The sequence below is a fragment of the Ovis canadensis genome, chromosome 1 (assembly GCF_042477335.2).
Source record: "Ovis canadensis isolate MfBH-ARS-UI-01 breed Bighorn chromosome 1, ARS-UI_OviCan_v2, whole genome shotgun sequence".
Lineage (NCBI taxonomy): Eukaryota > Metazoa > Chordata > Mammalia > Artiodactyla > Bovidae > Ovis > Ovis canadensis.
In genome coordinates this window covers 244,363,002-244,384,879 of record NC_091245.1, presented here as the reverse complement: position 1 = coordinate 244,384,879, position 21,878 = coordinate 244,363,002, and positions in this window count along the sequence as shown.

The window sequence follows — 21,878 nt, the reverse complement described above, 5'->3', positions numbered from 1 at the left end:
GGATTTTTACTTATTCAACAATTAAAAACAATAATTAAGTGCCTATTATATGCCAAGCTCCATTGTAGGTGTTGGGGCAATAGAAGAGTTTCTCTCTTCACACTCGAGTAGAGGTAATAGTAAACAAAAGAAAGAAGGGGAGGAAGAGGGGTAGATTGGGATTTTAGGATAGGAACCAGTATTTGGTTTTTTTTTTAAGAAACAATACAGTAACATCACATAGAGAGTAACTGGGATTAGGAGAAGGATGACTTTAGATTTTCTGGCAGAAAAAGCTCCTCTAAAGAGGTGATATTGAAACTGTGTTTTGACTGACAAGAGCAGGCCAGCCAAGTGAAGATCTGAGGGGAGAAGGTTCCAGGCAGACAAAAGAGCAACTTAATCACCCTAAGGTGAAAATGAGCTTGGTGCATTTAGGCAACAAATAATTGAAAGCCAGTATGGCAGAAATACAGTGAGTGGAGAGAACAACACTAGAAGGGTTTAAGGAAGTGAAGCTTTTAGGCGCAGGGTTTGGTTATTATCACTGGGGGACTCTAGGACCCTCCTAATAGGGAACGAACCTCACTCAAAGAGGTGGGTAAATCATGAGGGTCAGTGTAGATTGGATTAAAGATTTTGAATTTTTGTCAGTGCCACAAGAAATCATTGAATGTTTTCAAGAAAACTGGAGATATTCTTAGGCCCTTATCTTCTCTGATGGAGGATGTCAATAAAAGAAGTGTTGCCTGTCATATATGAGTATAGTAAAAAAAAAAAAGGACGTTGCAACCATTAAGCCGTTACAGCCATCCCAGGCCGTGAGCCCCAAAGGAAGGTTGGAAACTTGATGCGCGTCATCAAACCATCAGACATAGCAGCCACTCCCAGTGGTATACCCTGAGGAGATGAGAATGAGAAAGCCAAGGAGACTGGCCCCAGGTAGCTGAGGTGCATGTCACAGGAATGATTTCCATCAACTCAGACTCTCATGTCATTTCATACATAGAAACACAGACAAGCACTAAATTCCTTTACTTGAGATGTCTGGTTTTCTTTCATTAAACAGTACTCTTTTGAAGTTCTGACTACCTGGTCTTTGTTGTAAAAATTCCTAAATTTCTTGGCTCCTCTCTTACCTCTTCAGAGCAGTCTCTCAGAGTAATCTGACATGCTATGTCCCGGGCTTACGTCCTCAGTTTTATCTACCAAGTAAAACATAATTCTCAACTTTTAGGGTATGCATTTTTCTCAGTCAACCAGGGCTTTCTACAGAGAACAAGAATGGAAGGAGGGTGAGCCATCAGAAGACTATTTCAGGAGTTCTAGAGAAAGTGAGTGCTGTAGGCAAAATTATAATGGTTGGAAAAATTATAAAGAGCTAGAGAAAAATGAACTGTGACTGGAGAAAAGTGACTAAAAATCCTATGGTGTTTATGAAAGCCAGTGGTATTTGACCTAAAGATTCTAAAATGAATTCTTTCAAAGAGTATTATATTAAATGAGCAACACACACACAAGAATTTTAAATAGTGCACTAAAAATAAATTTTATATATATTTCCTTTCCCTTAATGTTAACATTTTCTCACAGTAATATGCTAAATTGATTTGTGTCTTTATTAAAACTTTCTGCCTAAGAAGACTTTATATCATCTTACAGACCCCTGAATGCAGAATTTACATTGAAGAGCTCATATGAATCTCTAACACATCACCTTAATTACACTGAGTTTTTAAAATTTTTTCCCTGCTGTTTTAGTGAGAATATATTCTGCTTTCTGATATATAATAAAAATCATGTGAATACAAATGTATTATGAATCCTCATGTTTTGAAAGGAAACATACACTTTGATATTATTGTTTTCAAAAATAAAACTCCTATGGAAGAGCATGAAACATAGCTATTTACATTCTTATCAGATTAACTTCAAATAAAAATGCTGTTTTCATTACTTCAATAAAGAATAGCAATGGATTCTTTTAGTATATAATTGAAGTACCTACTGCAAGTCAAAATATTCTTTTTCCACCTCCTACTAACTGGTAAGTAAAGTACCAAAGTAAAATAAAGAGAAATTTGGCAAAATTCCAATTTTCTTACAGAATTCTTACAGGTTAACATTTACTGATTCTTGTGCACATTTCTTCTGTTTTGCCCTTTGTTACTAAGAGTATTCACCAAAAGCCAAACACACCTTCCCTCAGTAGAGAAAAGACTGATGTCTTAGGATATTGTCTTGCGACTTCACTTTCACTTTTCACTCTCACGCATTGGAGAAGGAAATGGCAACCCACTACAGTGTTCTTCCCTGGGGAATCCCAGGGACAGAGGAGCCTGGTGGGCTGCTGTCTATGGGGTCTCACAGGGTCGGACACAATTGAAGCGACTTAGCAGCAGCAGCAGCAGCATGCTGCTAGAGGCTATCATGTCATGTGTGCTGTACACAGAAGTGTATTATCAACATAATTAGTAGCCATCTGAGTAGTGGTGGAAAGTCGAAAGCAGATATAGATCAGGGACACCTTCATGTTTTGTGAAAGGAAAAAAAAAATGGTTGGTCATAGTAGACACTGTTAGTTACAAATCCAACATTCTTGCCATTATTATTCCTTCTTAGTAGAACTCTTGTTTTGCTGAGACATCCACTTCTCCCATTAACAACTATATTCTTCAGAAGAAGCAAACCCAATCCCCAGATTCCTGAGTGATTCTGATTGTCTAAGGTAGAATTTCTCAACCATGACACTCTTGATATCTTGTCCTGGATAATATTTTGTTTTCTCTCACTTGTGACAGCCAAGATTATCTGCACACATTGCTAAATGCTGGGGGACAAGATCACCCCCTGTTGAGAACCACAGGTCTAAGGATAATCTCAGTGGTTCTGGAATGAGCATGTGACCAAATTCTGACTCTCTTCTGTTATTTGCCTTTTTGTGCTGTAACTTGGTCCTGAAACTGTTGCAGCCATTTTGTCTCCAGCCTGAACAAAAAGAATAATGACTTAAGATAACAGAGGGGAGGTAGAAAAAAAAAACCTGAGTCCTTGATGACATTGTCAAGTGAATTCTTTGTTGTAGGGAGTTGTTCTGAATGTCCTGATATGTAAGATAGTATATGTGTTGACTAGGACAGACATTCTAAAGGAGATCAGTCCTGAGTGTTCTTTGGAAGGACTGATGCTAAAGCTGAAACTCCAATACTTTGGCCACCTCATGCAAAGAGTTGACTCATTGGAAAAGACTCTGATGCTGGGAAGGATTGGGGGCAGGAGGTGAAGGGGACGACAGAGGATGAGATGGCTGGATGGCATCACGGACTCGATGAACGTGAGTCTGAGTGAACTCCGGGAGATGGTGATGGACAGGGAGGCCTGACATGTTGCGATTCATGGGGTCACAAAGAGTTGGACACAACTGAGCGACTGAACTCAACTGAACTGAGGACAGAGTGTATTGAGGTTTCTACAGATTACAGTCCAGTGGTCTTTGGTTCCCAAAGGAAGCAGCACATGCAGTATCCTGAGCAGATGGCACCTTAGGAACTGCTGGTACCCAGAATGGCTGAAATACAGAATTTGAAGTGGTAAAGTGAAGAAAGACGGAGTATATGAAAGTCACTAGAAATGACAATACCATTTTCAATGATGTGTAGTGACTGGGAGAGACTGAAGATAAGCTGGGTCAGAACTGGGTCTTTGAATGCAGGTTGGATGAGGAGAGCAAGAACAAAGACAGAGTTTAGAATGAGGAGAAATCTGCAGTAGCACAGATGGAAGTGGAAGGTGATATCTTTGCCTCCACTTTCCAAAAAGAGTTTGCTCTTTAGTTTGTTTTCTGAGCATTGGAAACCAGAAGACCAAGTTTCCACTTTCTAGTCAAATTCTGTGACCTTCCTCACAATGTCTGGCTTCCCATTTGAGAGATATCTTTGCCACAGTTATCTGACACAATTCTGTTTAAAGGCATAACCAAAGGCACTTCTACAATTGTACTTTCAAGTAAAACAGTGTTCTACATTCAGAAATCTAACTCACAGTCCTACCGACAATATTGTGTGCTATTGCCTCCTAATCAGATAATAAATACACAGTCAAGACTTTCAGAAAGCTAGAGTGACACATACGGAATTCTCACAAATAGTGACTGAATGTGGTGATGAACTCTCAGAAAAGAGCAGGGTACAAACACTAGTTTTGTTCTAGATGCCAGAGCACGCTGAGATCCACCCACTGTTTAGAAATATCTCACCCATAGTCTATTTCTGCAGTTAGTTATGGAGTCATATGCATCATCTCTAAATGGTTCACATCAGAATTTCTTGTCATGAAGTTAAATTAGTTAAATTAGGATTATATGAAAATGTCCATTTTAAGATTGGATTATATTACTTTTAATGGTAAATTATTAAAGGTAAAATTGACCATACTAGTAGGCTATTTGGAATATACTGGTTTATAAATTTCTTTATTTTTTAACCTACTTCTCTCTGATACTGCTTTACATGGCATATTTGTATAGGCACTATTCCCTGCTGAAATTTGCTAACTTAGTTGCTTCTCTCTCATAACACTGATAATACTGAATGTTATACAAACACACACACACACACACATACACACACACACACACAAATCTTAGTGCTTCAGGAACTAAATATCACTATAGCAAGAATATATATTTGAAAATGTTAAATACATAGCCTTTATTTCTGTTCTTAATAAGGAATGCAACAGACCAATTTACCATGTTAAAGGGGAAGTACTACAGAATCTATGATCAATATCCTCTTCGAGATTGAAATAGTTTTTGCTTTTAAAACTACTGTTTTCTGTCCTTTCCTAATGGCTTAATTGACTTATAAATTTGATTTTATATCTTTTTAAAAAAAAATTAAGCTGTTGCATTAACTAGTTGTTCATTTTTATTGCCTGCTCAAAGAGGTAACTGGTATGTTCATGCCCAGACCCCATGGGAATGACTAGAAAGAATGTCCATAAAGCTCTGCAGGTAGTTATACCAGAAAGGGATACTCACATCAGAAACAGTTAATAAGGAATGTATGATGTTCACATACATGTGCATGTTTATAAGGATTTTAATCTTTCACCAATGAACAGGTGATGGGTATGAGTAATGTTTCTAAATCCCTATGTACTACAATGGAAAAATGAATTACCATTTTCTTATAGTGTCCCGAAAATAAAGGACTTCTTAGATCATCTGTTACATCCCTTTGCAAAATTAGGATCAGTTCCAAGAGAATGTTTTCCAGGGCTTGTTCAAAGTTTAAGTTTCCTTGGCAGTGAACATTTCTCCATTCTCCATAATGCTGCTGACTTTGGTTAAGTAGCATTTCTAAAAGTCATGTTACATTCTCATTTGATCATTTTATCTTATTAGTTCTAGGTATTCAATAGTTAAACCCCATGTCCTTTAACTCTTTAAAAACTAAAGCTATGTTTTTAATTGGGAGTGCTTATTCACAAGTTAATATAATATAATTCAAACAAATTATTTATACAGAGCCCATGTATAATTAAAATATATTCGTAGCTCAATCTTAAATCTTACCAGCCAAACAGTAGCATAATTTTTATCATTTTGTTTGAGCAAATAATCATTTTATATCAAAACACTAAAATGTATAACTGTAAATTAAGAGCCCACTTATCCCCCCAAAAAACTGTTCACATCTTTGAGAATCAATTCTATCTTTGGTAATTTATCCTACAGAATTAATATAAAGGAAAGAAGGGAAGAATGAAAGAAGAAAGAGAGGGAGGAAGGAAAATAGGAAGGAAGGAAAGTAGATATCAGAGAGATTTCCTTATGGAGAAATGCCTAACAACGTGGGAATAGTTAATTACGCTATCTTCCGCTTAATAAAACCTTATTCTGTCTAATAAAACCTAAATTCTGTCTGCTTTATGCAGTACTAATAGGAAACTAGTATATAGTAGGCCCTCAAAATATATCTGTTGAATGAAAGCAACTATGGAACTCATGCTTTGCTATGGTTCCCAAGGAAAAGGATAATTCTGCTACTAGCTTCATTTATGAATACAAGTCCAGAGTGAAATACCATGAAATCAAAATTATTTTTGAAAAGTTAGAAAAATGTTGTAAAGTGATAACTACTTATAGATTGAAACAATGAATAACATAAATTGTGAACATTTTTAAAGGATCAGATGAGGATTAAATTGATCCATGAGATGAACAATAAATTGGCGGCAGAAGCAGGACAAATGGCATTTAATTGTTAGCAAATATTCTTAGAAACAAAGTGCTCCCAATTGTTTTCTCATTCAGGCCACATGAGTATCTCATCAATATATATTTTATTCTAGAAATAGTACATTAAAATTATCCTATTGTCTGGAAGTATATACAATTCAGCAGAAATTTATTTGGAGGGAACATTCTAAGTGAAGAAGGGTTGATGTGAGGCTGGTGGTAAATGAGGATACATTGTGGTGATGTGATCTCAGGGTATATACAACACTGTTGCAGTTTTAACACTTCATGTGGTTATGTGTTTAGAATGGAATCTTTATCCATTATAGGCACCAGTTATTCTCGGCACACAGCATTCCACCTGACATATTCTAAATTTCATCAACTCTAAGACTCCACAAAGAATAAATTAAGTCCCTATTTTATGTAACTGTAAGGAAAAATCCTCTTAAAGGTTGAACTATGGCTTTCCATCACATGTAAAACTAATCCCAATTTCATAAATGTTAAAATGTATTTAAAAAGATGTCCCTTAGAATGCAATATAGTAGTAGAAATCCCATTCAATGAACCACACAACATAAATATCCTCAGAAACTCTGAACTTCTGTTTTGCTTTGAGTTTCTTGCTTGGTTACAGCAAAGCCAGGATGTACAATGTGCTCTGTGTCCTCAAAGACATTTGGAATTATACAAGTTTATAACTGAGAAGAAACTCACAGGTGAACTAGTCCACACCCTTATTCAATAAAAGTGAAAAATGAGGTTCATGAAGGTGAAGTGACTTGTTCAAAATTCAATTCTGTGACATCATGTGGCAATTTTAAAATGTCTAAGACTAAAGCCTATTTTTAATAATTAATCTATTAGTTCCAGTGATTGAAGTAACCCCAAAAATGATATTTACATCAAATATCACAACTACAACTAAAACCAAATCTCTAATATGCTATTAAACAATAGTACTATCAATCAAAAAAGCAAGAGAGTTCCAGAAAAACATCTATTTCTGCTTTATTGACTATGCCAAAGCCTTTGACTGTGTGGGTCACAATGAACTGTAGAAAATTCTGAAAGAGATGGGAATACCAGACCACCTGACCTGTCCCTTGAGAAACCTGTATGCAGGTCAGGAAGCAATAGTTAGAACTGGACATGGAACAACAGACTCGTTCCAAATAGGAAAAGGAGTATGTCAAGGCTGTATATTGTCACCCTGCTTATTTAACTTTTACGCAGAGTACATTATGAGAAATACTGGGCTGGAAGAAGCACAAGCTGGAATCAAGATTTCCAGAAGAAATACCAATAACCTGAGATATGCAGATGACACCACCCTTATGGCAGAAAGTGAAGAGGAACTAGAAAGCCTCTTGATGAAAGTGAAAGAGGAGAGTGAAAAAGTTGGCTTAAAGCTCAACATTCAGAAAACTAAGATCATGGCATCTGGACCCATCACTTCATGGGAAATAGATGGGGAAACAGTGAGAACAGTGGCAGACTTTATTTTTTGGGGCTCCAAAATCATTGCAGCCATGAAATTAAAAGACGCTTACTTCTTGGAAGGAAAGTTATGACCAACCTAGATAGCATATTGAAAAGCAGAGACATTACTTTGCCAACAAAGGTCCATCTAGTCAAGGCTATGGTTTTCCAGTGGTCATGTATGGATGTGAGAGTTGGACTGTGAAGAAAGCTGAGTGCTGAAGAATTGATGCTTTTGAACTGTGGTGTTGGAGAAGACTCTTGAGAGTCCCTTGGACTGCAAGGAGATCCAACCAGTCCATTCTAAAGGAGATCAGTCCTGGGTGTTCATTGGAAGGACTGATGCTGAAGCTGAAACTCCAGTACTTTGGCTACCTCATGCGAAGAGTTGACTCACTGGAAAAGACTCTGATGCTGGGAGGGATTGGGGGCAGGAGAGAAGGGGATGAAAGAGGATGAGATGGCTGGATGGCCTCACTGACTCAATGGACATGAGTTTGAGTAAACTCCGGCAGTTGATGATGGACAGGGAGGCCTGGCATGTGGAAATTCATGGGGTCTCAAAGAGTCGGACATGACTGAGTGACTGATCTGAACTGATCAATTCTTAAACTCACTGATTTTACTCTAATTCTGTTTAACATTCACTTTATTATCACCCTTCTCTACCAGCACATGCTTTAACAGAAAAGTTTGCTTTTCTATAAACTTTGCATCAGAAACATTTTTGCTATTTAATTTCATAATGTTTCAAATTATAATGCTAAAATTTATAAAATTTTTCTATAAATGAGCCATGATAGGATGATACTGCTGTTATTCTAGTAGTGGCCATAAATAAGGAATCATTTTGTAAAGAATGTACTTTCTCAGTATTCCTCCCTTTAAATATTTGTTAAATGTAGAATCATCCCACATTTATATTCTATCTATGTTTCTAAAATCAGCCTTTAAAATGAATGTTTTGATTTATTATCATATTACAGTGGTCTAATAGGTTTATGTTAATTCTTTTCTCTGCTGACAGAGCTGAACATAGTAATAAATTAAGTAGATGTGTTTGCTAAGCTGTCTGCAATGATGTAACTTCCTTGCCATGGGAAGTTTCAGGCACAGCTGTGGGAAACCCAAGTTTCACCTAAATAAGTTTCATGAGTCTAAAACCACAGATTCCATTGAGATGAGACTTCGGCCTTTGGCTTTCATTTGGTATATCATGTTCATACAGTTTTAAAAGAAATAGCAGACTCTGGTGAACTCACCAGTTTAGTAAGCCCCTCTAGGACTTACATGACTCCATCTGTGGTTCATTCTACCTAAGAGGAAGAATTTACCTGTAGGGCCATCTCCGAAATAATATGGATCTGTGAGCAAGTCATTCCGCTCTACCGTGACATTTCCATGCAACTGAAAAGTGTTTGAAGTGAATATCAAGAGCTGTGTGAAAGGGAATATTTCAAATATAGATGGCTAGGAAATTAAGTCATTTGGATGATGGTGGAAGTAAAGTGAGGGGTACCAAGGGTGACACTTGATTCCAAACTCATCTTTCTCTTCCACACACTGGAGATAATACATATATTGAGGTATTTGCACCCCTGCACTAAAGCATGCAGCTCTGAATGGGTTGTCACCCCATATATCATAGCCTGGAGTTAGTTCTTTTGCCCAGTCTAATTCAAACATGGCAGCTGTCTTAGTGGCATACTCTATAAACCTTCCAAAACAAACTTTTCCACAGTCAAGATCTTTGACCTTGAGCTTTCCTTTCCTTCTCCCCTCCCCTTCCTCCCACCCCCTCTTTTCAATTCTCTCTCCCTTCCCCACTTCTTTCCTCCTCTACCATTTAAGCACTTCCCCAGCTCTCAGTGTATGCACTCTCTTGCTCTCTAGTTTATTATACCATTGACTCTTTCCAAAGAAAAATATGCAACTCCTCTAAAAAGGGATGGCAGATTAAATTGGGCTGAAAAAATTACAAGCTCCTCTTTGATGATCTTGTAAAGCTGGGTTGCCTAAACTAAACAGAATCTCAAAGTAATCACATTTGTCTGGCCCTGTTCCATAATCAGACCTATTACTCTTTTACAATATGATTCTCTGTAAAAATAGCCTGTTTGCAAGTGCTTTTCCCACTACAAGATATATTTATTCACTAGTTCTGGTGTTTTAATATCCAAAATATGGTAATCTGCAGTTTTTCTTATGGTGGGAGTTAGGGATCTAATTTTTGTCCTGTATAATTAGCCAGCTGTCACAAAACTATTTTCTGAATGATTTAGCCCAATTTGAAATTCTACAACATAATATTATACGTATTCACACACATTTATTTTAGGATTCTTTCTGTCCTATCTTTATTTTATTTGGTTAATATCATTATATTACTTATTAATGTCTGGTAATACAAGTATCCCTCTTAATTTTTATAAAATTGGTTCCTTCATATATTTATTCTCTCATATACACATTTCAATCATTTTGTCAAATTACAAAGATAACCCCTTGAAATTTTGCTTGGAAATGCCTTAAATTTGTACATTAATTTAGTTATGGCTAGAGTTTTAATTTTATTGAAACTTCTTAAGCAGGAACTTCTTCATCTTTTATAGGCTTTAAAGGTTTATTTTAGATACAAAGTTTATTTGCAGATGTTTTTGCTAATATAAATGGGACTTTTTCATCACTATATCTTATAATTGGTCACTGACCTATAGAAAAGCTATATAAGGAATCTACTATGGTCTTAAGAATTACATTATGCACCAAACGTGGAAGATGGAGAAGGGTGAAAGGAAGAAGGGGAAAGAGGAGGAGGAGGAAGAGCTAATTTAAGTTGCTTGCAGTTTAGATGTGCTAAGCTGTCAAGTAAATCAATGATAACATCACAGTGTGATAAGGTATGAGACCGAGGGCAAAATGGTGAGCTTCATCTGTCACAGTCATCTATCCACCGTCTTTGCTGTCTACACAGATTTTTATTCCCTGAAATAATGCATCTAAATCATCCATATGATAGAATGGACTTACTCTAGCTGGTTGATAAATACCATTTTTCTTGCCATAGAGAGGCTAATTACTGACTCAGTATCACTTCACTGAAGCACTGGTAATCTAATATGTGCTAGACATTTCAGTAGAGAATAAACATTGTGGAGAAGAAAACTGATATAATCCATTCATACAATTCAAGTATTCACATAATTTATAGTATATCTGGTTAGATGTAAAACACTTTTTTTGAAGACATATGCTTGGGCATATGCATGTAAGTCATTACTTATACACATACACACACAACTATAGACAAATACAATATTATATATGAGAAATAAAAATCACCTATTCAAGACCTATCACTACACATCAACTATACTGGTGTGATAGAGTAAATAATATCCTCTCCCAAATATGTCCACATTCTAGTCCCCAGAACCTGCAAATATGTTACTTTAAATGATAAAAGGGACTTTGCAATGTGACTCAGTTACAGATTTGGGGACTGGGAAGTTGTCCTAGATTATCTGTGTGGACCCAATGTAATCACCCAAGAGGGCTGTAACCAGAGAGACAGAAATGTGATGACATAAGCTGAGGCCTCAGTGACACACAAAAGGATCATGAGTCCAAGAATTCAAGTGGCATCTAGAAGCCTTAAAAGCAAAGAAATGGATTCTCCCCTTGAGCCTCCAGAAGGAAAGCAATCTAGTCAACCTATTTAGACTACAGACCTCCAAAACTAAAATGTATATAAATAGTTTTAAGCTATGAAATTTGTTTCAGCAGTAACAGGAAATTAATACAGGTAGTAAATCCAAACTCTTAAGTATAACAGTCATGGCTATCGTTCAAATGTTCATAATGCAACTCTTTAGCCCTGAGATTCCTGGGTCCGGAAAATCCCCTGGAGGAGGAAATGGCAACCCACTCCAGTATTCTTGCCTGAAGAATCTCATGGACAGAGGATCCTGGAAGGCTACAATCCATGAATTTCAGTAGGCAGACACGACTGAGCATAACATACATACAACACACACACACACACACACACACACACACACACACACTCTCTCCTGGCAGCCTAACTTGGTTTCTATTTAAAACAGCAGTATAATCAGCATTATCTTCTTATCCTCTGCATCTTTTCTTCACTCTTCCAAAATTCTGGGTGTGAGGCATCTCCTTCTGTATGCAATTCATGTCCAAGGTCTACTTAGAACCTGAATACCTAATTCATTTCATTCCACTGATTCAAATATTCCCCATTACAATGATATCCAAACAGTACTTTAGCTTTTTAAACTCAATACTGTGCTTTGTAATTGCTCTTGTCATCTGAACCATCTACTATGCTGCTCTGCATGTTAAGTCGCTTCAGCATGTCCAACTCTTTGCGACCCTATGGACTATAGCCCACCAGGCTCCTCTGTCTGTGAGATTTTCTAAGCCAGAATACTGGAGTGGGATCTTCCCAACCCAGGGAACAAACCCGTCCCTTACGTCTCCTGCATTGCCACTGGCAATTAGGTTCTTTACCACTAGCACCACCTGAGAAGTCCCACTATGCTGCTCTATCAGATTATATCCTTCAAAGAAACAAGAGATATATGTTCTTTGATTTTTAATCATCCTGGTAGGGTCTCCCAACATTCCCATAACATAGTATATACGGAAAATTATAGAATTTGTACAGCACACGAGTAATTGTATGTGGTTTCTCAGGTTTCTGGCTACCCTAAGACCTGCCTGAAGGCCAGAGCAAAACATTAAAATTATTCAAAACATGGAAACTGGGAAACTCTCCTGAATATTAACACCGTGATACTCATTTAACTGGGTTTGGTACACCTTTCTAAACTCTTGGTAAACATGAATAGTAAAGCTACTTGGATTTCTAAAAATAAGATATATGTATATGGTTATCTGAAAAAAAATAGCAATACTTCATATTTTTATAGAAAAGTGATATGTAAATTGTTTCTAAATACGACTTTGTGAGACCACCATGAGAACCTGTGAGATAAATTATTTGTGCCATTTTATAAATGAAGTTGGGGCTTTCCCTTCTTTCAGATGGCAAAGAATCCACCTGCAGTGCTGGAGACCTGGGTTTGATCTCTGGGTCAGGAAGATCCCCTGGAGAAGGCAGTGGCTACCCACTCTAGCATTCTTGCCTTGAGAATTTCATGGATAGAGGAGCCTGGCAGGCCACAGTCTGTGGGGTTGCAAAGAGTCAGACACAGCAGACACTTACACACTTATAAATGAAGCTAAGAGTTGGAGGGGCAAGTAACTTTCCAAAGCTATCAAATGGCAGGACTAAGACTGGAAACTAGCACCTCTTACTCCACATTTATTGTTCTTTGTATTCCACCATGATTAATTAAGCCCCTCCTTATCCCACACCACCAAGCTAATAATGATGTTTCTAAAACCAGGGTTTTAGAATGAGCTCATTTCTTTAAGTTTCCAATAACAGGTAGAATCTTATATTCTAAAATCTGGACTTTTTTAAGACTTATTTTCTACTCTAATCCAAAACCATTAGAGAGTACCAGAAACTAGGAAAATGCCATGTTTTATGATATTCATCACTTAGGAGAAAGACCCAAGTGGCCTCACACGATTAAACATAAAAGTTTTAAGTTTTACAGTTAACTTGCTGAGGCAGCAAACTGCAGTCCCAAAGGAGAAGTGCTACAAGGTATTTGGAGATAAGAGAAAGTCTCAAATGGAGAAACCAGATGCATTATGAAGAATGTGTAGAGGTCTGCATGGCTGGAGGATAAAGAAGACATGTACTTCTCTGCCCTTGAGGACTATGAACAGCTAAATTCCTTTATTCTTAGATCACCTATTGAAGTCAGCAAGTTCCTCCAGGAGGAATCAATAAGACAGCTGCATACTTAGAAGGGATGGCAGTAAGTGATCCACTACTCCTCTTTTCAGATATAAAATGAAGAGAAATGTAATTTATTCAAATTAGGGGAGCAATAATATGATAACATACCATAAAGCAACATGCAACCCTGCTTATAATAATAGCATTATCATTCGGGTACCCCTGGAATCCAGAAAAAAAAAATTCACTATGCAACTTGTTAATTCTCTGTCACTCAATGACTGTTAATACGATAGTTCTTTCAAAGGAATGATTCTTCAGGAAGCCAGTGTGCGGAAAGAAGGTTAGCTGTGTTTTAAATATTAGAAAGTTTCATTTTCGGTATTCTTCCTTGGTTCCTTCCAATGAGCTTTGTTGAAGCAATGTTCTGTGTCTTCTCTATGTCAGGCCAGTTGTGAGTTGCTGCTGCTGCTAAGGGGCTTCAGGCATGTCTGACTCTTTGTGACCCCATGGATTGTAGCCTGCCAGGTTCCTCTGTCCATGGGATTCTCCAGGCAAGAATACTGGAGTGAGTTGCATTTTCCAGGGGATCTTCCTGACCCAAGGATCAAACTCACACCTATCAAGTCTCCTGCACTGTCTGGCGGGTTCTTTACCACTAGTGCCACTTTTAAAATAGAAAAGGCTTCATGGAGCAGTAAGAAGGACATAGGAAGGCCATTTGTGATCGGCTCTGGTAGTAAACATCTAGCTGTGTCTTTTATTAGCTGTGTGATTGATAAGCTATTTAGCTACTGTTACATCTTGGATTCTCATCTACAAAATGGGGTGATTAAAAAACCTTACCTTTCCAACAGGCATTGTTGTTGTTTCTAGTACGACGACACAGTTAAAGTGCTCTGTAATGTACATACCTGGCACTCCTCCAACTTCCTCAGTCAGGATTTCTCTGCCCAATTTCATCAAATACTTCCATTCTTCCCTATGTTCCAAACCAGTAAGAAACCTAGAGTTGTATGTAAAGAAACTTCATTTTAGGCCCAAAGATTCAGTTGCATTAAATAATATCGTTAGTTGAGCAGTGGCTTATTGGGATTTTACATTTTGAAAATAATAATACTAAAATAAATGTTGTGAGTCAAAATAAGAACCTTGAACTTTGCTTCTTAACAAAGAACAAAATTTTCTTTTGTATTTTCACTTATCCAAAGGTGAAATAAAATAAAATGTTGCCTAATGGCAATGACTACAGCTCTAAAGAGATACCTAGACCATCATATTCATATAAACTAAGCTTTTATTACCTACTTTTAAAGATTAATAATTCTTAAAATAAGATAGCAGAATTCAAACATATCAATAAAAGTGATAGTTGTCATTTATAAAGAGTCTTATGAGCTTCTTATATCTTATTTAATCCTCACAAAGCTCCTGTTGACATGGCTACTATTATTCTATGTTTTGTTTTGTTTTGTTTTACAACTGAAATGAGCAGATCAATGAATCATCACATCTCTTGTATCTGTGACCCAGGTCATCAATTAGCAGCGGCACTCCAGAAGCGAACTGTGGGCCCCTTTCAATAATCACCCTCTTGCTTCTCCCTGGAGTTAACTTTCCTGACACTACATGTCTATAGTATAGTGTTGCTACTACCTTTTTCAATAGATGGAAAGGAAAGAAATTACTTAATTCACTGGATGTCTCACATTTAGGAAGCAGCTTAGACCAAATTGAACCTCTGCAAAAGAGCAAAGCACTGATTCATTAAACTCTATTGCAGCACTTGTCTATTATTCCAAATACAAGTACACATTTAAAGGTGAAGATGAAGATCATTCAAAATTCATGAAGCGCAGTAGAGGGAAAATAAAAAATCAAACTGAAGTCTCTATTCTGGCCCCTTGTACAACCTTTTCACAAAGATACCAATTGAGTCAGAAACCTAGGTCTGCCTCTTGATATCACTGTGACACTGTACAAGTGATTCCAACTCTTTTAGCCTCAATTTTCTCATGACTTCTTTTTGTAGAATTGAGGTGAAGACTAGAAGTGAGCTATAGAGATCCTAGCACCTTGCAAGGGTTCTATGAACAGAAGCTGTTATAATCAGCATTACAGACCCTGGCTCAAAGAACTTTTACGTATTCAGCCTATTTTATATCTATATATAATTCTAGAGAATACTCTAATATTTGGTAGAATATCATATCATAGAACTTTTAAATTTTATGAGGAGACAAATTTTATGAATATATCATTTTAGAGTATATGCTTAAAATGTCTAGTTATATCAATGTTTATGAGTATTATTCCAACTTAACACTATAGGCAAGCAAAACTTCTAGCAGAATTTTGAGAATCGAGTGCAATTATTTTGGCACAAGCAACAAAGTGTCATAAAGCAAGACACGCTCAGAGGAAAAGTTCATTTTCCAACCAATTGATGTTTGAGACTCAGGCCTACTCCGTCAGGTATTCTCTAAACATATATGGCTAAAAATGTAAAAAGAGATGGTATTTTGTTACTATAGTCCAGATTTATTCTGTAATGGCATTGAAGGAAATGCCATAAGCCTTCAAAGAAATGTTTGAATTTTCCCATTCCTCATCCCCTGCTGCTGCTGCTGCTAAGTCGCTTCAGTCGTGTCCGACTCTGTGTGACCCCATAGATGGGGGCCCACCGTATTTGGGATTCTCCAGGCAAGAACACTGGAGTGGGTTGCCATTTCCTTCTCCAAAGCATGAAAGTGAAAAGTGAAAGTGAAGTCGCTCAGTCATGCCCGACTCTTAGCAACTCCATGGGCTGCAGCCTACCAGGCTCCTCCGTCCACGGGATTTTCCAGGCAAAAGTACTGGAGTGGGGTGCCATTGGCTTCTCCGTCCTCATCCCCATTCCTACCTAATATAAACACAAAGCCAGTTTGTAAAGATAGTGTAGGTATCTATGCATGAATATGCAAACCTATATATTTCCTAATTCCAAAGCAAATAAACACTTTGGGAAAATATCTATTACCTTAATAGACTCACATAAGAATTTTAACTGCAACTGGAAATAGAGTTTTAAAAATAATCATCCAAATAAAGAAATTCCTTAGAAACTCTGGCTAATCAACTAGAAGATCCATTTTCCAAAGTTTCATAAATGAACATATGGTCCTTTTCCCACAGCAAGAATGCCTGGTGTGTGAAAGTTATTTATATTAAAATCTTTGAGTGATCTCTTATTTATTTTTGTAAGTTTATTTTCTTAAAATTGTGTCCAATAGGAGTTTCCTCAGGCTGCCATTAGAGGGCATAAAAGAATAATTGTGGAGAGGAAAACCACATAGCCCCAAAATTAACCCTGAAGGAAAAAGTTACTATTTAATTTTGGTTTCAAAAGAAAAATATACAAAAACTGAATAGTATAAATAATTTATATGTAAAGCAGGCATCTATAAGGAAATCAAGGTATTAATAGTTATTTTACGGGTAAAGGACAAAAGCAAATAAAGTTTTAGGAAGTTTAACTTAATAATCTCAAAAGTAGTTTCTATGCATTAGCAGTCACTAGGGTACATGATTAAAATAAATATATAAATAAGCAGAAGAAAGAAGAGGTGATTGAGTAGGGAAAGAGAAGCAGAGAATGACAGCACTAAAATGTCATCTCAAATTTGACTCCTGACATGTAAAACAGTATTAAAGAAATAAGTCAAGGATATATCAGTCTTTGAAAAGCATAGGATCAATTTAACGGCTTCAGCACCCTCTCCCCCGGCAACGACTCCCTCTCTGGTTTACCTGCATGACTTCCTTCTTACCTAAAAGCAATGACAACAAAAATTCAGTCAAAAGAAAAACAAAACAGATCCCAAACACAGGAAAATAAACAAAGCTTCCTATTCTTTATATCACTACTATTTTAAAGATTTTAAATGTATACTCCTTCATAAAGGCCATACTTAAGACTTATAAAATAAATGGATTCATATCCAATTAGGAACATAACCCCTCCTCAATAAACATTAATGAAGTTGGCACCAACCTATTCAATCTATTTTTAACCCAGGGGAAAAAAAAAACCAGCCTATATTGCAAAATAATACACAAGCCTCTTTTACACTGTTGTCTCTTCTTTAGCAATCACTCTCACCTTTACTGAATTCTAGGATAAATTTATGATATCAATCCCTTTCTTTAATTTATAAAACAGTAAAATCCCAAGACCGCCTTCAAACAGAAGGAACACAGCCTCAATATGTTTCTATCACACCATAAAGACTGTTAAGACTCCCAATAGAGCACTTTGACTTAAATCCTATAAATTTCCTGCTTAAATTTTCAAACAGGGGAAACCAGGGATACATATGAGGACATAAACCTATCTTTTGGTGATGGTTCTGTACTAGTCTGTATTGCTAAAGGATATAAAAAGGGCCATAAAGGAATTGGAATTATACTGAACAGGATCTCAGATTCCACAATCTATTTGTAAACACAGACCTCTGAAATGTGCACAGGGACAGATGGGGAAAATATTTTTAACTCTCTGGGAAGGAGGGAGGCACTTAGCAATCCATCTACCCCATAAGATCCATTCTGAATGATCCACTAATATATCTGACAGTTATAAATTAAGCAGGTAGCAAATAGTATCTACATATGTTAGATATGTCTCATTATTTAGTTTGTTTCATTTTCATTTCCTACAACATTTAGTATGCAGACAAAAGTCATAAGAACTAAAAAGAAACTAAATTTGGCAATTTATCCTTCATCTTAAACTCCATCAAAAGAGATTTAAGATTATCTTTGCTGATATTCCCTGTCTTTAAGAGTACAGAAAACAGGAGTATGTAACTAAGAGAAGTTGAAGGTTTCCTTTATCTGGATTGAAAAAAAACAATTGTGACTTTCTTTCTGATTATTTGAGAACAATTTCACCTTAAGGCCTCAAACCCCTCTGCTTTTTTGTATTCACAGATATTGTCATTAAGTATTACAGCTGTGTTTTTATTAATGTGTCCCCTCTTCCAAAATATGTTATTTAATGGTAGCAACAGTATTTTAAAAACAGAAGCTGGTACAGGAAAGACCTGTGTCACATATCTGGTAATTAATCTGACTGAGGAAAGGTTCAGCATTAAATAAAAATATCTTAATATCTACAATTTATAACTATACTTATTTGTTCTTCTTGACAGAATTCGTTGAGCATCCATTATATGCCAGAGACAATAATAAGCACTGGAATACAGAAATAAATAAAATGACTGAAAAGGTCCCTTGCCTTTATGGAGTTTACCTTCTTTGAGGGTAGTCCATAAGAAAAAAGCATCTGCAGATAAACAAGAAAATGATAGGAAGAGAAGTGCTAGGAATATAAAGGGAGTCTAAGACACATGGAAATAGTCAGGATTTCCTACCTTACACACACACATACACACACACACACACACACACACAAAACATACTTCTTTTTGAGGAATATGAAAAATTTAGAAAGATAAAATGGCCGACAGTCTCATAAAGGTATGATTTAAAAAGCCTTCAATTAATAATAGTATGTTCTGTCTTGACATCCAAAACCAGAAAAGTCTCAAAACAACCTAACTTCAAATTCCTCTCCCCACTCTGTTCTTGTGTATAATGTCTGCTAGCTGAACACCCCTTATCAAATGGACCAAAAACAGTTCCTGCTCATTGCTGAAGAGCAGGTTTCTCTTCTTTGCCAACCTTTGGAATTATTCAGAGTAGCCAATCACAGCTTCCCATGGGACCCAGGGGACACATCGCCTTCTTACTACTAGACAGCCTGTTTCCCAAAGCCCCTGCTTGTTTTGTTCATTCTGTTCCTGAGTGCAAGCCCCTGTGTGGTGTCAAAGTCTTCTCCTGGGCTGAGAGTTTATGTGACTGCTAAACTTCTGTCAATTTCATATGTCTGGTGGTTAGGGTGGTATGCTTGGCCACCCCCAGAACAGTAGGGTGGGAATCCCTCATCACCAGCAGGGTGCCTAGGAGACAATCAAAACAAAGGTAATTACCAGCCCAATTTCACACAAAGGTCCATTCCATGCAAAGAATACTAGCCTTGGACCTGGAACTCCAAGACAAATATTTTCACATCCCTTGAGCCTCACCCAGTTTCCTGAGTCAATAAGATAAGAATTACATTAATACCTTGAAGTTTATTTCAAGCAAAAGAATGTTTGAAAAGTCCCCAGACCTGTAAATGTCTTTCTTATGCCTCTAGTGGTTCATTACGCTCTGGATAAAGAGATGTTTTTCCCATATCCCTGACACCTCAAATGGCTTCCCATGGTTATGCCTTTGAAGGTACCCTCCCCCTTTAAGCCCCAATTTTTCCCCTATCTAAAACCTTCCAAGATTTTGTCAAGATGAAGTATTCTTTCAGTTGTATTAATGCCCATAACATCACGGTACACATATGACATTTCTGATTCAGATATATCTATTGCTGTTTTTTCCTGTTAGTTCTTGTCATCTCCCCAACCAAGTCCATTCTTTAATTTCCTTATCTTACTACTTCACATCTCCAAAGTCTTGTTTGAAGTTAAAAATACCAATAAATTCACTAAACATTTATCATCCCTCTCTCTCCCTTTCTGCTTATGCGTGAATAGACGCTATCAATAAAAGCACCGCTGAAACACTGCTTTGAATTTACATTGACACAAAGGTTTATGTTATAATAAGGACATGTCTCATAGTGAAAATAGATTTGAACAAATTCTAAAGCTTTGACATGAAAACTAAACATATTGAGGGTTGGTTTTGATTATAGGACTTTGGACTAAGGTATTTGTATTTGCATAGGAAATTCAGTTTATAAAAATAGCTAACAAAACATGCTGAGCCATTATGTACCTTCTATAGGCAGGTTCTCTACCATTAAAGCTTTATTTTTTATAACACTGAAAAACAGGAGGCTCTCCATCTCTACCAGGGACCACACAGCCCTACAGCAAAGTGATCAACTCTTGAAATTTCTGATTGACACAGACTAGATAGACCTGATTGACTAGATAAACAGATGTCCTAAATGCCCCCAAAGCTATCAGAGAAAGAAAGAAATCCTGTCAGGGATAGGTATACCATCATCTACTCAGTGCCCTTTTATTTACAATTTATTCCACAGCCAAAAAATATTTCTAACCTCTAATTGAAATTGTATTTCTGTTTATAACTATGTGAACCCACTTTCAATAAGTTACCTAAGCAGCTAAAAAATGAAGCCCCCAGAGTATCAAAAAGGCAACTGGCTGGCTTGTAGGCATATTTTAGTTGAACGCCATAATGCCTTAAATATTTGAAATTTAGTGCTTTCAAAGAGGGTAAGGTAAGGTAAAGTATGGTGAAGTCGCTCAGTCGTATCCGACTCTGCAACCCCGTGGACTGTAACCTGCCAGGCTTCTCCGTCCATGGGATTCTCCAGGCAAGAATACTGGAGTGGCTTGCCATTTCCTTCTCCAGGGGATCTTCCTGACCCAGGGATCAAACCCGGGTCTCCCGCATTGGAGGCAGATGCTTTAACCTCTGAGCCACCAGGGAAGCCCTCAAAGAGGGTAAAGAGGGTAAAATACTGTTATATTTTCTGAGGGCTTTGCTAATCCCTGTCTTGATTCCTACCTGTGCCTACATCAATCTGTCTTATCCACAGCGTTTTGAGTCTGCAGATGCATCTTTAAAAGGTCATTGAGTCTGAGAAAAATGGCACCAAAAGGGGGAACTCAGATATCCTGGTCGCTAATCATGTCTCTACCTGTGTGACCTTGGGGAAGTCACCTCATTTTCCTGAACCTCATTTATGTCAACCGAGAAATTAGAGGCTCAGCTATTTAATTAAGGACATCATCTCCAATGTAAGTCCCCATAACTTTCTTTATACATTGTGATAACTAAAAATTGTTTATCACAAAAACCAAAAAGATGAAAGAAATGAGGCCTTTCCACACTAATCAATCATTGCTTACATTGCATTTTTGTTTTTGATATCTACTTGGCACCAAGCAGTTGTTGGCATAACTCCCATAACTCTTTTTTAATTATATTTTAACCATCTCAAATTCATCACCAAATTTTTTGAAGTCACTCTGGTATTTAAAAATTCCTTTTATCATTCATTTACCAGTATTCCCTTTTAAAATAGTGACACTATGAGGGTTTTCTTTAAAGAGAGAGATTTTAAAAAAATTGTGTCATGCTGTCGTACTATGGGAGAGCTTATTGAAATTGTCATGTTACTTTGACACCATCAGTGTACATTTTATGGAATGGTTTGTTTTTAATACAGAAAACCTTTAGATGAGAAGAAACATA